This window comes from Eschrichtius robustus, chromosome 13 (assembly GCF_028021215.1).
Source record: "Eschrichtius robustus isolate mEscRob2 chromosome 13, mEscRob2.pri, whole genome shotgun sequence".
In the NCBI taxonomy this organism is placed as follows: domain Eukaryota; kingdom Metazoa; phylum Chordata; class Mammalia; order Artiodactyla; family Eschrichtiidae; genus Eschrichtius; species Eschrichtius robustus.
The window spans coordinates 23503286-23520858 of record NC_090836.1 but is presented as its reverse complement, the minus strand read 5'-3'; the positions used below and the strand labels follow the sequence as shown (position 1 = coordinate 23520858).

General features: G+C 41.9%; 1 protein-coding gene across 8 annotated transcripts in view; it reads right to left on the bottom strand.

Annotated features, from left to right (window-relative positions):
• PPFIBP1 (PPFIA binding protein 1) overlaps nt 1-8004 on the bottom strand; it is a 175718-nt gene extending 167714 nt beyond the window's left edge. For 4 of the 8 annotated variants that reach the window (XM_068561792.1, XM_068561791.1, XM_068561795.1 and 1 more), the window contains exon 1: nt 7864-8003. The gene's annotated coding sequence lies outside the window, so the exon portion shown is untranslated. Of the gene's footprint in view, nt 1-2571; nt 2647-7863 lie in introns of those variants that run through there. The other 4 variants (XM_068561797.1, XM_068561794.1, XM_068561799.1 and 1 more) reach the window with 2 other exon arrangements.
• Nucleotides 8005-17573: the final 9569 nt, after the last annotated feature.

The window sequence follows — 17573 nt, the reverse complement described above, 5'->3', positions numbered from 1 at the left end:
TCCAACACACACAATCTGTGTGACCTTGGGAAATTCACTTAGCCTCTCTGTGTCTCAGATTTCTCATCTTGAATAAGAACAGTACCTTTTCTCAGGGCTGATGTAGGGATTAAATCTAAGTTAAAATATGTAAGACACTTAGAACAGTGCTTGGTACATGCCAAGTGCTATGCAAGCATTAGCTATTATTATTGTTGTGGTGGTTTTTCTCTTAAAAACCCAATAAGACAGGTTCTATGATTTTACGTGTTTACACAATGAGAAAATGAAGGTAGGTTATTGTGGGTCATGATGGAATCTCAAACTCCAGATGATCAAATCTTAATTCACCATATTTCCCATTAAAATTTAACTTTCGCTGTGTGCCTTTCTTCAGGTTATTCTATCCCTCCCCCCTCCCCTTGCCCCTCCTAATACCCCTCCTAACACTCAACATACTATTCCAAGAGTCATTTTTATAAAGTAATAGTTCTCAGATCCCTCCCCAACTTACACACTAAAAAAATCTCATCTTAAAGCATTATGTCACTCTTTTTAAACCCTCTGAGATCTGGCTGTCGTATATCTTACCTCTCTTAACAATATTGATCTTTCCATCTTATCTTTCTCTAAAACTAATCTAATTACATTCTACATTTTGCTCCAAATCCAAGCATGCTCATTCCCCGCACTGCCTCCTCAAAAATTCCTACTCATCCTTCAAGGCCCATTCAAATCCTACCGCCTCTAGTGGGATCCCACTAAACCCAATCCTTTGCTCAAGTTCATAGCCCAATGTGCTCTCTCACAGCACAATCTTCCACCACCTACCTTCAAGAGGCCCAACAAATTGATTTTTTAAACTTTAATACTTTTTACATTTCAAGAGTAATGCATGAGTGTTGTAAAATAAACATTAATATGCTATAAAAAAAAATTAGGGGCTTCCCTGGTGGCGCAGTGGTTGAGAATCTGCCTGCCAATGCAGGAGACACGGGTTCGAGCCCTGGTCTGGGAAGATCCCACATGCCGCAGAGCGACTGGGCCCGTGAGCCACAACTACTGAGCCTGCGCATCTGGAGCCTGTGCTCCGCAACAAGAGAGGCCGTGATAGTGAGAGGCCCGCGCACCGCGATGAAGAGTGGCCCCCGCTTGCCACAACTAGAGAAAGCCCTCGCACAGAAACGAAGACCCAACACAGTCAAAAATTTAAAAAAAAAAAAAAAAAAATCCACTTAAAGAAAAGCAGTTCCTAGGATTACCTATTTCTAAAAAAAAAAAAAAAAAAAAAAAAAAAAAAATTAAAGGTCCCTCAACTTCCCTGCCATCCTCATCCCATCCTCCACAAACCACCCCATTTAGCAATTTTTCTCCTGCATTGACAAATATAACTTATACATGTATGCTTGGTGGCTTTTTTTCTTAAAATACATATCACAGACATCTGTTTTAAGTCAGTATATTTTTCCCCAATTTTTTAACAAATAAATAGTTTTCTAAATCTGTTTTTTACTATGGTTATGTGTAAGGAGGGTCACCCCATTTCTGCCCCCATCTCCTGTATATGCATATTCTTAAGGATAAAGACCATGTTTTATTTGTCCTTATATCTCCAAGAGTACCAAGGCCAAGAATTGCTTAACAAATGTTCAATGAAATAGTAAAAATATCCGTCATCAATCCAGTGTCCACTGTGTGCCAGGACCACAGCTGTTGATGCTTCACATATATTGTATGTAATCCTCATTACCTACCCAGTTATTCCCATTTCACAGAAGACAAGATCACACAGCTCAGAAGGACAGGAGATTCTAATCTATAATACATTTGTCTGACTCGGGAGCCCACCCCCTTCATCTCCACGCTTACAGGTAATAGAACTGTCATAAGAATACCCTTTGCTTTTTCAACCAAAGTTGGAGAACAGAAAAGCTCCAAGTATTCTGGTGTAGGCAGGTGGGACTGAGGATAAGAGATGGGTGTTGTTTTGGAATGAATGTTAAGTAGATGGAGGCAAGTGGTTGCAGCCATAAAGCTAATCTACCATTCAGCCGTTCAATCCATGTTTACTGAGAACCTACTGGAAGTTGAATTACTCGCCTCTCCTTCTTAAGGCTCCTCACTACACTCTCCTTCAGTAATAGCTGCCACCATTTGTTGAAAATCTATGTACCAAATTTGTCATTATTATTTCTATTAATAATTTCCAATACTGATGAAAATTCTATGAGACAAACATCAGTCCCACATCTTACAGAGAGGAAACCTGAGACCCGAAGAAGTTAAATTTCTTGCCAAGATTAGACTGTAATGAATAGCCAAGCCAAGATTCAACTTGAGGGTCTGTAGGGCTCCAAAGTCCGAACCCTTTTTTTGTTATCCAGGATGCTGCCTTTTAATTCTGAGAGAAAAGATGAACTATGACTTCTTTAAAATTTAAACTGTCAGGATCACATTTGGCTTCAAGTAACAGACCCAACTTCTGTGGTTGAACCAAATGGAGACTTATTTTTCTCAAAATAAATCAAGAGGTGGGCAGACCAGGTCTGGTACAGCCGTTCCAGAAGGCCATCAACTTGCCAACCTGCTTACCCCTCAAGCTTCTCGTCTTTGGTCACAAGATGGCTTCTCCGCTTAGAAAACAGCATCCCTGCTCCTGGGAGAAAGGAGAAGTACAAAGAGCAATAGCCTCACGGGGCGAGCTCACAGAGGCCGTCCCCTTATAAGAGTGTGAGGGAGAGCCCCTCCCAGTTACTTGCATCTCACTGGCCAGGACTATGTCACTTAGACGCCACCCAGCTGCAAGGGATTCTGGGAAATCAAACTTTTTTTTTTTTTTTTTTAAACTATCATGGTGAATTAAAATGGTTCAGCTGTAAGGAAAAAGTGGGCAGGATGGATATGATCGGGCATCTATCTGTGTCTGCTCCACAGGGTAATGTAGAATGCAAGTCACCCTAGAGAATCAAGGTACCCTGAGAAGAAAGCAATAGAAGAACCTTAAATCTGTGTTTAAAAGCCCTCTTCGTTGTGCAAAGTCACCCACTGATGGGGGTGGAGGCTGGAAGAATGTGAAAGTTTTACAGAAGCATCCAAGCAGCTGATCCAGAGGAAAAACACCGAGACCCAGGTGACTTCACACAAACCGTCCTGGCTGACTCGCACGTTCAATCAGTGTTTCCTCTGCGTTGTCGCTGTTTCCCTTCCTCCAACTCACTCACTTGCCAGAGTTATGTTAGACGAGAACCTACAGGCTCATTTGACTCTTCCATCATTCATACGAAAAAGTAGAGCGAGTTCAAATCCCAATTCAAGCAAAATAAAATCCTCGACCATGTGTTGTTATGAGAAGCATTATCTTTAGAAAAAGATAATGGTTGCAGGGATATTATTTATGCAACTGCAGCCACACTATCAAGTTAAGTAGACCATAGAGTTTTAGCCTGTTTTCATTTTTTTTCAAATAAAGTAAGTTCAATAAACTTTCCTCATAAAAACCTCATACAGTTCTGTGATGGCGAGATTATATTTGTGAAAAGTACTATATATGGAGAGAAGGGTGACAGAAAGCCAGCAAAAGGACTTCTGTGAGCTATATCCTAGGCTCACAGGAAATACAAGATGACATAGCCATATTCAATGATATGGTTCATAGTTACATTCATAGCATGGAAGAGGTAAAACAGTTTCAGATGGGCCCACCTACTTCTTCCCAAGAACTACCTTGCTTGCCTAAAGAATTTGGCCACTTACTTATGAATGGACTTGCCACTGAAAACAGCATCTTTAGTCTCTCTCACCAGGTAAACTTAAGTTTTCCTTTGTTAACCCACACACAACACGAGGAATCAGCACACCTGCTCCCTTGAACTTGCATCTGCTTTTTTTGGACAAATGCTTAATTTCTCTAAGTTAAAGGAGAGGTGAAAATACCTAGCCTTATTCGAGTTCAAAGGGTGTCCATAAAATCTGTGGCCAGCCCTAAAAGTTATGGTACTTGATCTTCTTCCTCCACGGTCCACATTTGAGGCATGAGCCTTTACCAGAATGACTGAGAGTCAATGCAATCTGAGTTTGTACAATTCCTTCAGTCATGGGCATTTTTAGGTGCACCTCTATACAGAAACCACTCCACGATCTTTCTATTCTGAACTCATTACATTTGCCAACAGAAACAAGGATGTGAATGTGGGCCAGTCAAAATGTGAGTCACACCAAGTTCTAGGGAGACACGCAACCAAAGTTCAGTAGCAAACTGAGACAACACACCCACCTGGATCACTCAGAGTCCAAACCCACATTTCAAAAATAGAAGCTCTTCAAGGAGTACAGGCTAGTAGAGGTTTCACTCAAACCCTCCTCTCCTTCAAAAACTGCCTAACAAGTGTGCAAACTGAAAACTGCTGGCAGGGCCCACTTTTCCATCTAAAATCCAGTTGTTTGGTGTTTTAGATCCTTAAAAGTGGGAAAAAGTATTGAAGGGAAAGAAACCCTCACCACTTGGCTTTTTGAAACATTATCAACCAATGCCAAACTGGCATCAATAATTACTATATTTAAAATAAAGAGAGTAAAAGAAATAGAAGAGTCTTTGTATTTTCTAGGGTGGGTTAGTTCAGTTTCGGTTTTTTAATCCATTAGCTCCATTTAATAAAGCATCGGTCTTGACGGTGGTGATATATGTGACAAAAGCTGTAGGCTTTTGGCTAGGAAAATGGTTCTGACATGCACTGCTATGAATCTGAGAAACAAAGGACATAACACACTACAGATGCAAAGAACTGCACAAGCCCAGAGTGGTTTTTGGATAGTGTCGATTTGGGGTCAGTTTGATGACTAACTGTGAAATTATCAACCTTTAGGTGAAGGGAAATGCTGGCCAGAGGACAAACACTTTGTTCCCTTTGTCCCCAAACAACACCCAGTGTCACTAACCTTAACAGCTTTGACTCTCATACTTAAACCCATCTGTTCCACCATGGTTAAAAAACAATAATAAAATCATGGCTCCCTGAAATATTTCACAGTTGGCTGCTCAACTGGGATTTTTTTCTTAATTTGAAAACTAATATGACTTTCTAGGGAAATCTCTGGGAATAAAGAAGTCATCATTGTACACTGTCTCTTGCCTATGTTTTCGCCTTGAAGGAACGTTTCTTTAATAAAGAATCAAGACACAGACCCAAATATGAATAGATATTCATACATTTCATTCACTCATTCATTCATTGTTTTGAACAGGTAATTCAAATCAAGTCAGAAACATGTAATAAAAGACAGAATGATGAATGAGGTCCTCTTTGAGTTAAGTTGGAAAAATGTGCTATTTGGGATATACATATTTTTAAAAATGGGAGCTAAAAACCTCAAAAAGTTACTTTTAATGTAACAAATTACCAACATAATCTAAATTAACTATAAAAATACAAATAGTTCATGAATATGAACAACAGGTTTTAAAAAGAAGTCAGCTAGTCAGTAACTTAAGGGGAAAAAAATGACCTTGTTCTGATTTATCTCATGCTGGCACAGTGAGTGACAAAAAGACTACATAAACAGTTAATGAACTCTCTCTCACTGAACTTGTTTCCAAAAAATGTCTACAATGCCCTTGAAATTAGGCACTATTGATCTGCAACAACAGTGTGCCCTGAATTTCAAGTCAACATCTGCCCACAAAGGCCAGATTATCCTTTTTTTTAAAGTAGCTATCGTAACTATGAGAGTTGCTGGTCAAAGAATTTAACCAAAACCTGATCCTACCTTTCTCAATAACTCAAACGTCTTTCAAGTTTTGTCCTTTAAAAGCACCATGTTTTACTATACCACATCTGCCTCCTACACACAGATGGAGGAAGAGAAATATTGGTTAAAACTAAGTATGTAAAATTACTGTTACTCCACAAACTGTGAATACAATTTAAAGCTTTGATATATTCAAGTCCCTAAGCCAGGACTCGTTTCTTGGAAAGAAGTATAAATCTGAATTTGGCACATCAGGATAACATCCTAAAGATACTACTTGACTGATTTTTGCAGCTTTGTCTTTGGGTATCACAAACAGCAGCCTGAATACTCCAACAGCCAAGGCTCCAGTGAGCTCACACCAGCCCACAGGAATTCCACCTCACCTCCTGCTCTTTCCTGCTGAAAAAGTACATTGGAAAATACCACATGTTTTATGTACTTCCTACAGAACATAAACAGAAAAGACTTGGTCACCATTATTTCAGTGACATTAGGCAACTTCTGTTTCTTAGTCCAAAACACAAACCAAAATTAAAGTTTTCTGGTCTTTCCAGTCAAGCATACCTTGCCTTTGCAAAAAGCCTACTTTTAATCTACCCTGTGCTAATTAAATTTTTCAAGAGCAATACAGATCCAGGTGTTTTATAAACAACAGCAAACAAAACACTTCTTTTTTTGCCCTGACACCTAAATGTCATCTGGCTAGAAAGAGGGAGAACCCCATCGACGAAGTCCTGTATCTCCACACTTCCCGACTTGGGTTTATTAGATGCAGTGATGTGGCTTCTTTCTTTCCTCCTCTCCCGGAAATGCCCTTACGTACAGGCACCTGGGATGCAGCTTTTGACTCACAAAGAAGTCCACGCCCGTTTCCTCCCGACCTGGCAAGAGAAGTATCCTCACTGCTGAAGCACTCTGGTGAAAGAAAAGGGAAACTTGCCTCAGAAGTCTCAGCCCAGACACTTTCTTTCCTTCTCCAAAAGAAAAAGCCTTCAGCACTGAGAAGGGAGGGTTCTGAGTAAGCTTATGACTCCATAATTTTTTCCCCAGAAAGTTAATCATACTCGGTTAGTGACCCAGGCACACAAAATCTCTAAACAAGAAATAGAAAGGATTTGAAACAGGAAATAAACACAAAATCAGAATTCTATACTTCCACTTATCAAAATACCCTTTTGCTCCCGACAGGCAATTGCTTCCCCCTAAATACCAAACTGGGGCACTAAATCAAGTTCTCCTTCTATTGCTCTCTGCACTTCTTATTGAAAGGAAGGATTTGTTTTGGTCCCACATGTTGAAAAATTCATGTTCCTCTAATTAAGAGTTGTATGCCGCGCCTTCTGCCACATTTCCCTGTTAAAACTCGCTTCTCTAAAATAGATCCATGAAAACAACTACCAGCCCTCATCCTTCTCTCAAACAGCCACAGAAGACAGATCTGAAGATTCTCAGCAGCCTTCCTAAACCCTCCAGAACACAAAGTTGGCAACCAGAGGAATTCTCCGTTAAAATATGAGTGAAAAAGAGCTGGCGTTGAAATATGCCCCCAAGAGACCGGTTTTCCCACAAGCTCATAATTAATACACCCCATATGAATTTCTCACAACCTGACTGGACTGTATAAAAGGATTTTTTATATTCCTATATAAGAATATATAAGAATAACAATGACAGACTTTCATTTAAATCAACATGGCCACAGGGGAGCCAAAAAAAAATACAAAACTTTTGTTCTCTCTCCAAGAGCATAATTTTTGAGTCGATATTCCATAAACTTTTTGTGACATTTTAAAATAACACCCCTCCTACACACACACACACACACACACACACACACACACACACACTCCACGTCTCCGACTGGGGGTCTCAAGTATTGCTAGGAGACTGGGGTGTGGAGGGTTTAAGTACCCAGACAAGATCTTACAGGTCCTATCCTGGAGGTATTTTTCACACATAAGCTAGTTGGGAGCCCCAGGAGTTAAGCCCTTACCCCACCCCCAAAAAAGTGCCCGTTCCCACTGGGAAACAGGAGGGAGCTGGAAAAGGAAATCGAGCGGCGAGAAGGAGGAGCAGCTGCAACCGCACAACGGTGCCACTGCCCTCCGGTCCCAGAGAGGAGCCGAACTCCCTTACCTGCCTGAGGGAAGAGAGCCGCCTGCACGACTTGCAAAAGTTCTGGTTCACCTTCGCCCGGAGTTCAAAGCGCCGGCACTCTGGCCCCGCCACAGGCTGGCTACCCCGAGTCCTCTCCCGCCCCGCTCCCGCCTTCCCCACCCTCTCGGCCCTACACCATGTCAGGAATCCGGGCAGGCACCGAGCTGGGAGCTGACATCACTCCCAGTCCCAGGTACCTCCCCTCCCTCGCGCCCTCCCTCCTCCCCGCCGCAGGAATGAGCCAAAGAGAGTGCGCGGGGGGGGGGGGGGGGGGGGGGGCGTCGGCGCGCCCCGCCTCGCGCTGATTGGGCCCGCGGGCTGTCACTCAGAGGAGCCCACTAATTTTACACATTCCTCGCGGAGCCCGGCGAGGGCTGGAAGTGGGTGTTGCTGGAAAAAAAATGCTGCCTTTCCTGCTCTCTCTAAGGGAAGGAGCATAATGGTATGGGGCAGATCCTTGCGGGTCCTGTTTTAAACTTCTCTTGGCTCATTTACCACCTCCCGGGTCAGAAACGAAACTAACCCACCCAAGACCCCTTTTGAAGGAAAAACAATCGCCTCTGTGTCACGGGGCAAGTCCGAGTCCGGCGGCGCGTGGAGCAGAAAATGGCTAGCTTGAAGTCAGGCAAATAAAAGAAACCGCCAGCTCGCTCTGCTACCCTTTTATCTTGGGACTGCTGGGCGTTCCCTTAGAAGGGAAATTTAGAACTTCAAAAGCACCTCGGGAAGATATGGAGGAGAATCCTCTGGATCGTTAACCAGGGGAGTTATCGATCGTGTGGTTGCTTTTGCTTTTAGCGACGAAAATCACAGCACGCGAGCTTCCAGGCAAATAAAATTGAACCTCCAAAGTAAGAAAAATAACTGTTTACCTTTCTAAAGACCCTAAGTCTGCTGTTTTCATGCACAACTGAAAAGGGGGGAAAAAAATCTCACAACTGAGTTCAACAAGCCACATGAGAATAATTACTGTTGAATGAAACCAATTGCAGTGGCTGAGCTATCAATTAAGAATTAACTAACGTTTAACCCTGGCGTGTATCAGGCAGTGTAATACCCCTGGCTAACAGAACAGAAAGATTCTCCAGAAATGGGTCTTTCAATTTGCCTAATAACTACTCCAAGGCAGAGCTGAATGGTGAAACGTGGCCCTCTTTATATGAGATATAGATATATTATCCGTCATCTTCTGGAATTACAATGAACTAATCATTGACTTTCTGTTGGTTTTTATTGTTTGTTTTTTGATGGATGACAACATGTCATACATTTCACCATTCTGCCAAAGATTGTAGAAGGGATGTACAGAGTCCACCACTGTGTCTCATTTAATCCCCATAACCATCCTGTAAGGTGAGCGTCATTAGCCCCATTTTAACATAAAGGAATCAAAGGCTCCGCCAGGTTACATAAGTAAATTGCTCCAGAACGCCCAGAACTGCAGTTGAAACCAAAGTTCATTTGATTCCGAAGCTATTTCTTCTCTTTAGAGTAGGGATTGCCCACAGTCTACACACACTCAGACACTGTAATGCTAAAAATAATCCACGGACCCAGGCCAGTGCTCTCACAGACCAACTTCTATACTATTACCATCGTGCTGTTTGTCAGACCTACACTATTCCAAGCTCCTAACATATTTCTGAATCCATTTTTCCCCCGCACTAAGTCTTTCTGTGCACCACTTCCAAATGAATTTGCTAAAACAGTTTGGTTTTGCTATCAACATCTTCCTCTAAATCAGGCCCCCCTTTCCCTGCAGTTCTTAGCTGGCCATTTAAAACTCTCCCTGATCTGGCCTCTATGTACCTTTCCCACCTTATCTCCCACTTCACTCCTGGGAAACATTCCACTACAAACTGGTCTACTTTCATCTCACCTTCTGTCCTACCTGGAATCCCCACTCTCTTCTGTGTGTGAGAGCTCTGTGGGGTTTTTTGTTTTGTTTTGTTTTTGAGAAGTTTTAAGATCTACTCTCTTAGCAACTTTCAAAGACGTAATACGGTATGATTAACTATAGTCACCATGTTGTACATTACATCCCTGTGACTTACTTATTTTATAACTGGAAGTTTGTTCCTTTTGACCCCCTTCTTCTGTGTGTTAAGTCCCGCCCTTCTCTCAAAGCCTAACGTCCTTGTCCTTGCTGTGCCCTACAGAGGACAGAAAAAGTGGTCCGTTGTCCAGTTCTGAAACTTACTTGCTGTGTAACTTTGACCAAGTCATTAAAACATCCATCAGAAACCTAATCACCTCCTTCATAAAATGGGGCTGATAAGACTCAGATCAAAGGTTATTGTAAGCCTTATTGATATTGTACAGATGTGTAAACATATGGTTATATATGTCTAGTTATATATATTTCCTATCTTCTCAAACTCTGAAGAGGATGCTGCATGCCTAATACCTCTTTGTATTCCTTACACTCAATTCAAGGAAAACACTCAATAAAAATATAGGATGGAAAATAGATCAGCAGATCATCTCTAACCACCCTCCATTCCTTAAATGCACCCAAACCCCAAACGATCTCATAGCCAGAAACCATAACTGCTTAGCTATCTCCTCTCTCTCTCTCTCTCTCTCTCTCTCTCTCTCTCTCAATGCTTTGCCCACAGTCCTTCTGTCTTCCTGCCCTCCCACCATTCATGCAACAACCCTTAACCCCCTCAGGTATTTTCTGCACCAACCACTTAACCTGCCTCTTAGCCACTCATCCCTCCTTCTCAGTCAGTCAGGGACCCACTTGTCTGTCATGCCTGTTGCCTGCCTTGCTCTCCCAAATGCCTTCCAACAGTGGCCGGGTGGCTACCGTCATTCTTCCAGCCCCAGTCATAGGAAGCCTGCCAGGGTTCACATTCTACAACCAGCAGCAGGAGATGGGGGAGGGAATGTCCCACCCCCAAAAGGATGGCAGGATAGAATAACAGGAAGTTGCCTCCCATCCCCTCTGCAGCTGGAGTGATGACAGCTGCCATCCAAGTCCAGAAAACAAAAGACTCAAGAGGAAAACTGAAAACAGGCCAAAGCTGGGGCAGTAGTGTTCAGACCAGGGGTTCCAGAGTAGGTGAGGAAGGAACCAAGGGGTCAGATTTCAGCCTCCTTCTCCCCTCTCTTCTTCCCCTTCCCCTTAATCAGAGTTACAGCTCTTATATGTTCTACGTTTAGGCTTCACCGTAATGCTTCATTTTACAAACAGACCTAACACTTCAATGAATAGATTGAAACCGGTGGCCTCTGGGTATCTTGGGGAAGCCCCAAAGAATCAGGACATTGCAGGAAGCAAATTAGGATGCCTGAGGAGCAGGTACCCAGAGTCCACCCACTAACCTGGATCTTAGCTGATTTAATGGAAAAGTCCATTTACAACTCCTGTGGTTTCAACACTGAGTAACTCTGAAGGTCTAGATACCTATTTTCTGCCTAGTTATTCCTATGATCAGCCTGACCTGTAGTACCTATGAGTTTTGCCAGATAATATCACTATGGGGTAGAGGTAGGGAAGAGGACAGCGTGAAAGCAGGAAAAAACCTGCAGAGAATAACAACAGTAGAACTTGAAATGGACCCTAAAGGTCATCTGATGTAACGACCTACAAGTGGTCCTGACAAGTACCCGTCTAGCCCCTGCCTGAATTTATCTGGCAACAAGGGGCACACGAGCTGGGAGAACATCCCACCACTGAAATTCTTTCTCCTGGGAACCCATATCCTGCTTTTCTGACTAGTCCCCCAAAGACCTCTGTCTCGTGTCTCATTTAATCCCCACAACCATCCTGTAAGGTAAGTGTCATTAGCCCCATTTTAACATAAGGAATTAAAGGCTCAGCACGGTTGCGTAAGTAAATTGCTACAGAACACCCAGAACTGGGATGGAAACCAAGGTCTCTTTGACTGCAAGCCATCTTTTCTTTATCTATCCAAAGCACTGACTGTTCACAATCTACTCTCTTTCACCTCCGTGCTCTGGAGTAACAGAGAGCTGGCTTTTTTTTGTTCCTCCCACCCCCAAGCCTGTGCAGGCGCAAGGATACATCCTTTACTTTGTTTGGTTAGATGCAGATACCAGGAGAGGCTCACCCCTCTCATCAAGGTTATATCCTTTGCTGACAGGTCTTTATAGGCCTCCAGCTGCAGCTCTCCAAGGCACAGTCATAATCACTCTTGACTACGTTCAAAACACTTGACCGTCTCCCCTTTACCGAGGAACAAAGCCCAAACTCCCCTCTGGCGTCCAAAGATCCTTATATCCCGGCCCTCAATCTACCTTTCTGAACTTCACGTCCACTCTGCTTCATACTTGCACACTCCACAAATGAATGACTTTGCACCCATATTCTCTAATAATGTTTCCTCAGTTAAGGAAGATTTTTGCCCATTTCTACTAAAATCTACCGCCCAGGGTTGTTTCGATGATCTGATGTCATATGCAAGGTAACAGAGCACATTGCCTGACACATAATGAGTCATCAGTAAACATATTTTCCTTTTTCTTATGACAGAAAACAATTGTACTATTATTTTTAATATATGGCTTATGGCTCTCACTGACTGTAAGTTCCTTATGGTCCTTGAGGACAGGATGCCAATTTGTTTCATCTTTACATTCTTTATGGAATTTAGAACCATGCATTGCCCTATGGACATTCGATAAAAATTCACTGAATGAATGAATGAATGAATGCTGCCTTTTGCTTAAGACTTCTAACCTGCTGTAGGCTGTGCCTTTAGAAATTCAGGAAGAACTCCACCAGCATGATCTTAAAGGATCTGGGTGCCTCAGATTGTTCTTATCCCAGTCACATCAACAAACACAGGGCGGGTTGAACACATGGTATAAATCCTGAACCCAAATTCAAATGAAACAAGCTTAGCTTTAGAATTCCTTCTAGAGGAAATTGCTGCTTATTCTGTCTGATTCTAAGCGTGGCATGGGTGATAACCCAGATACCATTTTAATATCCTTCAGCTGAATACTGAGCCACTACTCAGCTATCACCACTGACATCATTTATGAACCCAGCACTCCTCCCCATTCCCTGCCTGCACATGGAAACAGGTTAGAAATAGGCCCAATATCTCGTTCCAAGCAGAGTCTTATTTTAATCACTCTTTCCTTGCAACCCAGGTTGTGCTGGTTATTCTCTGGTTACCTGCCAGAGAAATCCAAACAACTAGTTACATTCGACTTCCCCATTTTATTATTCTATTTATAAAAGGAAATTTTACAGCTAAAAATAGAAACTATCTCTTTTCATGGTGTTTGATTAATGTTCAATTAATGACTCAAACAAATTAAATTCCTTTAAACAATTCATTCCCTTTACAAATGCAGTTAATTCAGTTTCTTAAAAGTGTGTCTGATTCCTATTCTCTGAGAGAGGTCAAGAGGATAGAGAGCCCTTTCAACACATAGCAGCAGTTCTTATTTTCCATTCCATGCAGATGGTCTGCATAGCATTCTTCCCAAGCAGGCGGAGCATTTCTGCAGGCTGTCAGGCCTCTCCTGAGGTGACAGGCCACTGCCATTTCTTCCTACCAACACGCACTGTGCACAGACCTCTTCAGAGGTCGTGCGAACATGCTCAATCAACAGCAGAGCATTACTCATAACCAGTAATTCCCACCTTGATTTTCACCTGCCACAATATTAAGTAAGGCTCACTTTTCAAATAATATATCGTGGCTCACTACCATCAAAATGTATCCAGGTTGACATGGTGGTGCACCCCATTCTCTGGACTCGTGCCACCTACAACTCCCAGGCCTCCAACTGATCCATTAATTCCTACTCACTCACCTTTTCACCTGGACAATCATTAATTTACTGTTGCTTTATTCAGTCTCTCCTAATCCTTAACTAGAATTCTTCTACTTAACTAGAATTTACATTTTAAAATGGCATGTCAGACTTCACTCCAGAAACCTCTGTCTATAAGGACTAAGAGGGATAACTTTTAGCTGAAACAGATGTAAGACGAGGATGGGACAACTGGTTTAAATAAATGTTTTCATTAAAGGAACTTTCTTGCAAGTTGAAACAAGTTACTGATAAACTAATCTTCAGGCTAGAGCATCTTATCACCCAAATTCTATAAAAAATGTGTTTCTCTGCTGCTTTCCCTTGTTCTTCCAGATTCTATCTCCAGATGAGCCTTTCCACTGATGAATGCTGATTGTGTAAGATCTGAATTGCCAGATAATTGGTACTGTGGTTTGTTAAACTAGCCAAAGTATTTTTTTTTAATTTATTTTTATTTATTTATTTTTGGCTGTGTTGGGTCTTCATTTCTGTGCGAGGGCTTTCTCTAGTTGCAGCAAGTGGGGGCCACTCTTCATCACGGTGCGCGGGCCTCTCACTATCGCGGCCTCTCTTGTTGCGGAGCACAGGCTCCAGATGCGCAGGCTCAGTAGTTGTGGCTCATGGGCCCAGTTGCTCCGCAGCATGTGGGATGCTCCCAGACCAGGGCTCGAACCTGTGTCCCCTGCATTAGCAGGCAGATTCTCAACCACTGCGCCACCAGGGAAGCCCCCTAGCCAAGGTATTAAGGAAGCAAAGAGAAAGTGTCACAACTATCACTTTTGTATGTCTGTCTTTTAAATGCTTTAAATCTCTTCCCTCTTGTTTTACCTTAGATAATTCCCATTTGACCCTACATTGTTTGAATTCTGAATTAGATATAATGTAATAGCCATAGAAAAATGACCTTTTACATTGCAAGATGCCATTTCTGAAAAAGATCATCACCCATTCTTGAATAAAAGGAAGTATAAGAAATAGCACCTCTTCTTTGGTAAAATTAAATAAAGCACTTCATGTATTCTGAGTTATAAGACCTAGGATCACTTTACGTTTTTGAGTTTTGGTTTTTCATCTATAAATGGGATGGCAATAATGCTAAAGAAAGAGTGCATTGGGGTGGAGCCATGAACCCTGGATGTTGCTACCCTCCTTCCGGCAGAGTCTAGTATGGTTCCCTACACACAGGATGCTCAGTTAATATCCTGAGACCCTTGCCACCTTGAACAGTACAGATCGGACCATGGATGCCCTCCTGTATCAAAACAGTCCAGTATAAACTTGGCAGCAGCCTGGGGCAAACAAGCATAAGGACACTTCAGCAGAGCTCCATACTGAATTTTCCCTAAGTGGCCCTATCAAAACCTCTCTCAAGACATTGAATGTGAGACACATAGAAAACAGACGATAGAGCAGAGCAGAAAAACAAAAAGGAGCATACAGAATGAAGGCAAGAAACACGGGTTTCTTGAAGCATGAGTAAGTAGAAGCATGAGGTGTAGAAAATGCGATCAGAAGAAAGTCAGTCAAGTAAAACATAAAGCAGAAAGGGATGGATGCTGAGAGTCACATGTAAAAAAGGTGGTGAGAGAGTCACACATAGAAAAGGTAGTAATAAGAACTATGAAGCAGTAGACACCATGAGGGTAGTGGACAGTAGCTGCAGAAGTAATTAAAAATATAACAACAGTAATAAAAATGATAATGATAATAGGACATACCAACTTCTGCATGCCTCGTTCTATTTTAAATGCTTTACATATATTAACTTCAACCCTGTGAGGCCTGTTTCCATTTCACAGATGTGGAAACTAAGCCACAGAGAGTTTAAGTAACTTACCCAAGGTCACATGGTAGAAAGTAGCATGACTCAACCCACTTTGGCCTCAGAGTCTGTGCTGAGAGAAAAGCTGAGTTACAAGAATGATAGACACGTAGAGTTCCGGTTAAATCTTCAACCACGTGCAGGCTTGGTGGTCCAGTGATTCCCTGCATTTCCTTCATTCCCCAGGTACTCACCCTAAATCTCCATCACCTGAAGTAACCTGAACACTCTTTTAACTCCTTATTACTTGAAAGAGCCTAACTAATACCGTGATTTCAAGTGAGGTAATAAATGAGAAAGCATTTTACCTTCCCTGAAATAAATGGGACAAAGGGAAGTGTTTTTATTCTGAAAGAGGTAAAAGTTCTGAAGACGTGGTCTGCTGGTCAAGACTGTCTCTAAATCAAGTTCCTTTCATACATCACTTTGGGCCAGCCTCTGTTTGTCTTGGTGGTATATTTTGCCACACACTTTGGGAATTTCAGAATGTATTTGTTTTCAACGTGTAATTATCATTACATATCAATTAAATATAATTATATTAATTACATGACCCTGTTCTACCTCATTCCTTCTCTAAGCAACTAGAATGAAGAGCCTATGATTATGGGGACAATGAATAAAAGCCAACGGAAAAGGAGCTTGAATATTGTTTTATGTTTCTACCACCTCTCACAGCAGCAGCCAGAACTTTTAGGGTCTTAAAGGAGTTTAGATTTATTCTAATTATAATGAGAATAAAGTCAGGACATATCTTACTACCATATTCTTGTTTCACTAAAAACAAAACCTTCTCTCAGTCAACCCCAATTTGCTTTTATTGAATACATTTGTGAGAGTGACCACTGGTCCAAGGACAGGTGCTGCTTTCTTGTAGGATTCATTTACAAGAGTCTAAACTTTGCTATCAAAAGGGCAATCAGGGAGGGAGGGAGATGCAAGAGGGAAGAGATATGGGAACATATGTATATGTATAACTGATTCACTTTGTTGTAAAGCAGAAACTAACACACAATTGTAAAGCAATTATACTCCAATAAAGATGTTAAAAAAAAAAAAGAAAATAAAGGGCAATCAGTGGGTATTATGAATCAGTGATTCCAGCATAATGTTAAGAAGAAAAGTGTTGGAGCCTAGATTCAACCCTGCCTTAGGAAAGGTTGTATTACCAAAAATTAAAATCTGTTGAAATACTTCAGAAGATTAAGAACTTTATGTCTTGTACCAAAGATTATTTCCATATGATATTATTGTTTGAAAAATTATTAGTGTTGGGCATTTTACTTTAATCCATTCAAACCACTGGCTTTCAGAAGGTAATAAATATGTCAAAGAAAATATTTCCCCCTTCCCAGATGCCACTCAAAATCCCCTGACTTTCTTTACCTCTTAATGAGGATTAAATTTATAAGGGTCAGCTTTATTTGTCTTGTCCTATTTTAGACATCAGGGTTGTGTTCAGTTGCCTTCTAAAGCTTTATTTATTTATAGAATAAAAGAGTCACACGTGTGGAAATAATAACACTTTTGTCAGAAAGTCAGGCAGCAACACGGAAGCTCCAGGGGTCCATATGCCACTCTCGGGGGAGCATACTTCCTCAGGCGCAGGGAAGAGAGAGGGAGGGGGAGAAAGAAATTTCATGCCCTGCATCAGAGACCCTAAGCCCATAAGTAAGCAAATTATTAAATAAGCCGCACTGTTCACCCCAGCAGCGTCTCTCAGCTCTGAGATGTCCCTGTCCCCTCCCCGCCCAACTGTCCCTCCCCAACACACACACACACACTCTCCCCTCCCCCTAACTAATGGCTCATTGGCCATAAATAAAGAAAACAAACCATTCTTGTGATCCTGGGACTCAACCCAGGCAAGACATTTAATGTGAAACTTTGCACACCTTTCTTGGTCACCCCTTCATGTTCTCTGAGAGCTTAGCCCTAGAATCTGATTTAATCTTCTCAGCAAACCTAAAAGTAAGTGCAATTATGATCACTGCTTTCCAGACAGGGAAACTGAAGTCTAGAATCAGAACCGGCTTCGCGGGTGGGAAATATGTTCCATGGCACT